At 34.9% G+C, this 6,484-nt stretch overlaps 1 long non-coding RNA gene across 1 annotated transcript; it reads left to right on the top strand.

Moving 5' to 3' along the window:
* Window positions 1–1,436: 1,436 nt before the first annotated feature.
* LOC148114555 (uncharacterized) lies at window positions 1,437–4,468 on the top strand. Its single transcript, XR_015733025.1, has 2 exons — window positions 1,437–1,769; window positions 2,184–4,468. It is a non-coding gene; the product is annotated as an uncharacterized LOC148114555 (long non-coding RNA).
* Window positions 4,469–6,484: the final 2,016 nt, after the last annotated feature.

Genomic DNA, 6,484 nt, shown 5'->3' with positions numbered 1-6,484 from the left:
ACACTGTCACTGGAGAAGAAGAGCAAGAAATGGCTATGACTCCATCATTAAACACTGCCTGCTGGCTTCCATGGGATCTGGCTAATAATTATAAGAAACAGGATGCTGGATTTAGATGTAACTTTGTTCTATTCTGGCAGGGTTTCAAGCATCCTTATAGTTTCTTGCAAGGATTCTTTCAGGTGTGGTTACTGTTCTGTCTCATTCAAAGAACTGGGGATGGGGAGGCAGAGAAACAAGTTTGATAATATCTATTTGTATTTTTCCTATATGTAGTGGATGTAGTCCCCCATATCCATTTTTTTAAAACTAGAATACATGAAAGTTCAGTACTTGAAAGCATCCTGTCTGGCGCACTCAAAAAATGTCAGGTTTAATAAAGTTTTCCAAAGTCTTTCAATAATCCAGTTTGGTGTAGTGCTGGTTTAGAAAGCAGGAGACTGTGAATTCTAGGCTACTCTTGGGGATGAAACCCTGCTGGGTGACTTTGGGCCAGTCATTCTCAGCCCAATCCATTCCACACAGGGTGGTTATTGTCGAGAAAATAAGTGGGATAAAAATCTAATTATCACATTTCTTAGCATCTGTTGAGGTTGGCTTTCAATTGCCTGATGATTTGAGCAGGAGCTGCTGTCCCATTTTCTTCATTGAAGTGTGAAATACAATATATAAATATTGCATGTAATATGTAAAAAATTTTAAAATAACATTATATGACTTTTTGTTTTCTTAGAAGTAAATTATTTTCCATGGTCAAGTTTAGGAGTACAATTTCAGAAGCTTGCCAATTTATTCTAAGATATGAGGTAACAAATCCCATACGTGACTCTCTTTTCCCCTGTATCATTGTATGTAATTAAATACTAATGAATTAGCTAACAATTTGCTATCTCATGACAGTGAGTGTCTGCTGCTTGAAGCTAATGCTTAAAGACAGGAGTTATTTGCCTAGTGATAAGTTTGTGTCAGGCACAAGCAAGAAGAACAGCTCCAAGAATGATCAAAGAGGCTTCTTTATTGATGAATGCAAGTGTACAGGAATCTCACCAGAATATTTGCCTTCCCTTGGGAAAGGATAGATATACTCCTAATGCATGAACTCCAAAAGTTTCCTTCTCCCTCACATAGTCTAAGCTGAAATGTCTTTTAACTCTTCCTGTTAGGGCCTCCTCCCCTTCAGCCGGTAGTTGCTCCACAGGTTGTCTGTAAATATGGAACAAATTGTCAGAGTATGAATATTCATGGACTGGAATAGATCAGCCAATGGGGACTGAATGGAGACATGGTGACAAGGTCAACCAATGAATAGGCATGGTAACAGGCTCAGCCAATGAGGCTTATTTGGAAACAGAAACTTAAGTCTGAAGTCTGGGTGTGGCTTAGGCAACTGAGTTTGTGCAGAAGCTTAACTGTCCTGTATAGAGGAGGGTCTCTTTGTATTAAGCTCTGTGCTCAGCTCTGAAATGAAACAAGCCTGGGCTTGTCTGTCTGCTGAAATGAAACTGGAAACTGATCTCTCTACTTGTTATCACGTTGAAAGAACTCTGCTATTGGTATTGTAAAATTTACTTCATCTGTTATTATGTATATAAAGAAGTTAATGAATCCTGCTGAATCAGTTATCTGTGTGTGCTTTTGGATTTGATTTTGCAAGAAACTCCAGCACAAATGTTGATCAGGTGGTTTCTATGGTCAACTGAAGACAATTCCACAGACAAGCTGAAACAGATTAGTTCCGCCCTTTGATGTTCTCCTGAATAAAGAAAATGGTGAGAGATTGCCCAAACTGTTTAACCTTGTGACCATTCCTTTACCTCACAATGAGATCAGAAGACAGCACTCTGAGGTGGGGGAGGTTAAGAAGGAAAATCACTATCTTGCTCCAGCCACATAATTGGAGCCCTTCAGGGACACTAAATTTGTGCACTTCCCTTGCTAACTATTTTTGGAAATTGCCTATTAATGGATTTAAAATTAAATTTGAAATGACAAGATTGGAAATACTGGCTGAATGAACACTCTTAATCCTCACTATATGAATATGAATATTTAGTTTTATAATTTCTAAATCTTAAAATAAACAGCAAAATATAAAATAATATTTTGGCTACAGAACATTCTAAGGCTTCAAAAATGTTGACTTTGAATATTAAGATTTTGAAACTTTTTTTTTTTTTTTTTAGAAAAGTATGCCCATGGAAAAGAAAAATTGTTTTTGAGATTGGAGATATAAGGCAAGCAATTTACAATGGCGTTTAGAGACATCTTTGAAAAATTGCATAGAGATCAGCATCAAGAAATGGGAGCTATGTTGCATCTTTGAGTGAACAGCCTGTTACAATATGAAGAAATCACAGAACAGGATAGTGTATCCAGCAAAATTTATTTGCGGAGAATATGAACATTTTGAATGTTCAAATCTGTCACTGGATAACTGGATAAGGTTTTAAAAACCAAGAAGGAAATAAAAATGAGAATCCCAGAGAATAACTGAAATAATTTCCCTTTGTTAGATTTACAAAAGAGACCATTTAAGACACCAAAGAAATTTGTAAAATGGTTCTTAACCATCCAAATGGATCATGGAGAAAGACTGTTTTATATGAAAGAAAAATTGCAAAGTTGGTTTATTCAATCAGGGATAAAAATGGGATGTGTTATCTGGCAACTTGAAAGCTTTGCAAGCTCATGAATTAATTAGGGCATCTTTCGGAAACTTCACATTATCATTCTGGGTGATTCTTTTTGGATTATTTTTTAATACTGATTGCTTGATGAGATTTTTTTAAAGGATAAATTATTTCTTTTGGGGTTTTTTTGGGGGGATATCAGGATCATTTTATATTTGTGAAATATGGATGTGCCTACAGGTATAGAATGGATATGGAATGTGTATTTGAAAATAAGATGTTATTTATGTGTATTGGGACTTGTATATTGTAAAGGGAAATGATCTTTTGCTATGTTAAACTTTAATTTATATAAACTTTTCTTTATATTAGGATATTGGGGCCATTGAATAACTTTCAGAGGATATTTTGTTAATAGTTAAGAAGTGGGATATGGAGTGTTGAGTTTTATTTAATTGTTGATACTTGTCACAAGGAAGGTGGGGAGGTCTTCTTAATATATTTTTGTGATTCTTTTCTCTCTCTCTTTGTTTCTATTTATTGTTTTATTCATGCCTCTAATATAATTATTATTTTTTTAAAAAAAAGAAAAAATGTACATCAGTCAAGTTGTGCGTTTTTTAATTATTTGGATATGAAATAAGATGTGAGTGAATTCCACAGCCACAAGCTATCTTGGATGAAGAAGATGAATTCTGTTCTTTCTTAACTCTTAAATATACTGTAGGCCTTGCCCATTTCTTCCAAACTTTGTCAATTTATAGTTTTATAGCTGAGGGGGGGATTTTAAAAGGTGCACTAATGGCATGTAAGAAAGGGAAGCTGGGAACTGATTGTTAACTTTCTTTCATGTATGTGTCCCTCAGCTATTCACCTACTCCTTTATTCAAAAATTGAATAGAGGCCCAATTTTTAAAAAATATTATATCTTTGACAATGTGTAGTATATTTGTATTAAGTGGCTATATCTGCTGAGGAAGGATCACTTGTAGCTCTTTATCAGTGAAAACTTAGGTTTGTATAATGAACAGGTCAAATTAGGTTTGAACAAATGAAGGCATATATATGTGTTAAGGATATTGTTGTGTCACCACCAGAGTCATGGTTCATAAAGCAGAGTACCATCAGAAGTTTTTACGCACGGAAACAGTTTTGAGAGTAATTGTGAATAACATGCAGACAAACTGGTTTTATATTACTTTACTTAGAGGGTAAAGCGAAATCATAGTCTTTTAACAATCCAAGTCTTAGCCATATAAAGTTCAATATAAGATCAATCCAGGGATATAAAATCTTCTTATCAGTTTGTAGAAAAATACAAGGAACATTCAGGAACAATATAAAAACAGTTCAATAAATATCAGGAAATGATAATAAATAAACCATGATCAAACAATGACCATTTAAATCAACAATAGTTACAGCATAGTAGCAGGTAAAAATATGGTGTAGTGTTCACAACTAACCACAATAAAGCTCTCCTTAAATAGATTGGCTACAGAGCTTATCCAATCAGGATGCAGAATGACTCAGCAATGTTCTTAAAGCAACATAATACATTTACACAATACAAACATACAATGTTGGATTATATATTGCCTGGCCAACTAGTTAGGCTATGACCATTTCCTAACAGGATAAAGTTGCACACTTTCCGGTAAAAAGAAGTTCCCTGAGGATGGGCTCCAGCACAAGTCTGAAAGATTGGAAGACTAAACCCCTGATCCCAGTGACTGACCCAGATTGGATCCTCATATAAAATTGCCCTCAGAAGATCATTTATTATCATGCAATGGGTTATAATATTGTTATGTCTTTAAATAAATGGAACTCTGTCATTGCTGTCTCTTGCCTATTATTCTTCAACCTTCTATTCCAAAGAAGCATGTTAGTTCATAGGGATATTCCTAAAATTCATTTACCAAATAATAATGCACCAACTTCAATACAGAAGCTAGGAAGTCCTGAACTGAAGCTAGGAAATGTGAATTATATGCCCTACGCTTGCCTTAGTGTTTTACACAGATAATGGTGGGGATGCCAGTTTTTCCTTTGCAGACAATATGCATTTTCTTGTTTTGAAACACCTATTGGTCCTTTCAGATTGTGTTTGTCCTATCATTTCCCCCCTCTCCCTTTTCTAAAAGGAACAGCTTTTGACTGTAAGTATTGTACTTTTTCTGCTGCTTTCTCATGAATAATATATTATAAGAAGTAATTTATTGTACTAATACAACTTGCCAGCATAGTATCCTTTAAGTTATTGCAACTGATGAAACATGGACCATAAGGTAGCCTAGTTATGAATATATAAATAAATGTACTCAGGATTCCTTGACTTCTCATTTTATTAATTAGAAATGAATTGTTTTCCCTAACACATAGGATGCAGCAAGCTGTAATTATGCCACATCACTTCTAAGCAGTATGTCAGTGTTTCTTTGTTTGATTCTTTGTTTTTATGGACCTGCAAATTAACTCCCTTTTCATTAGTTAGGAAAGGCAAATTAAATAAGGTTCATGGCATTCAGCATTTTCAAAGCAAACTCAGTGGGGTAGAGAATGAGATTTGTGTGAACCATTTAAAGATGGTAGGAGAAGTAAAGACTTAAGAGGTTTGAATGAGAATGGAACTTATCATTTAGAAGATAACATAAAAATAGCTGAATGGTTGTCTGACTTTATCTAAAGCAAATAATAGTTTAGATTCTTAACTGATATGGAGCATGGTAAATGTATCTTTTTAACGGTTCCTTTAATGAAGAAAGTTATTGACACAATCAAATGTCGGTGTGTTCAATATTGCACATTCTCGTCATTTGCAATCAGATTCATTTTGATTGCAATCAAAATAAATTGATTAAATTAAATTAAACTAAGTTAACTTATGATAAAAAGGTAATCAACAACGATTTTCAGAATTGTTATGATGTAGCTGAATGCAAATGTTATATAATTGTTCTTTGTCTATTGATTCCAGAGGACTAAGGGAATAAAGAAGGAAGATAATTCACATGTCAGCAGTACGTTCTATAAAGAGTTATAGAATAGTACCTTGTAAGTACATATTTTATGTACATATTTCATGTACATATATCTCTATTCAGACCTGGAAAAAATAATTTACTATCCCTTACTATCAAATAGTATTATGAATCATTGATTTTGCTAAAACACAAGTAGTCATTAACTACTTTGGGTAAATATTGCTTGAAGTAAGCACCACTATTGTGTTAGGGTTATAATTGTGAAAACAGTAACCTGAAACTAGGAAATCCCTTGAGCATATCTCCGACCAATGTTGTTGTTGTTAGTTGTGAAGTCATGTCCGACCCATCGCGACCCCATGGACAACGTTCCTCCAGGCCTTCCTGTCCTCTACCATCCTCTGGAGTCCATTTAATCTCATGCCTACTGCCTTAGTGACTTCATCCAGCCACCTCATTCTCTGTCGTCCCTTTCTTCTTTTGCCCTCAATTGTTCCCAGCATTAGGCTCTTCTCCAGTGAGTCCTTCCTTCTCATTAGGTGGCCAAAGTATTTGAGTTTCATCTTCAGGATCTGGCTTTCTAAAGAGCAGTCAGGGTTGATCTTTTCTAGGACTGACCGGTTTGATCACCTTGCAGTCCAAGGGACTCGCAGGAATCTTCTTTAGCACCATAGTTCAAAGGCCTCAATTCTTTGGTGCTCAGCCTTTCTTATGGTCCAACTTTCATAGCCATACATTGCAACTGGGATTAGTCTAATGTTAATTGTAGCAAGAGTTAGGAAAGAATACTGAGATAAATATCTGCTAAATTAAACTAAACAGTTTTAAATTGCGGTCCATACTTTTTCAATATTCATTCTTCTCAAC

This window comes from Pantherophis guttatus, chromosome 3, assembly GCF_059756535.1.
Source record: "Pantherophis guttatus breed Tessera chromosome 3, ASM5975653v1, whole genome shotgun sequence".
NCBI lineage: Eukaryota > Metazoa > Chordata > Lepidosauria > Squamata > Colubridae > Pantherophis > Pantherophis guttatus.
The sequence above is the reverse complement of the archived record's forward strand: the minus strand, read 5'-3'. Positions and strand labels throughout refer to the sequence as shown.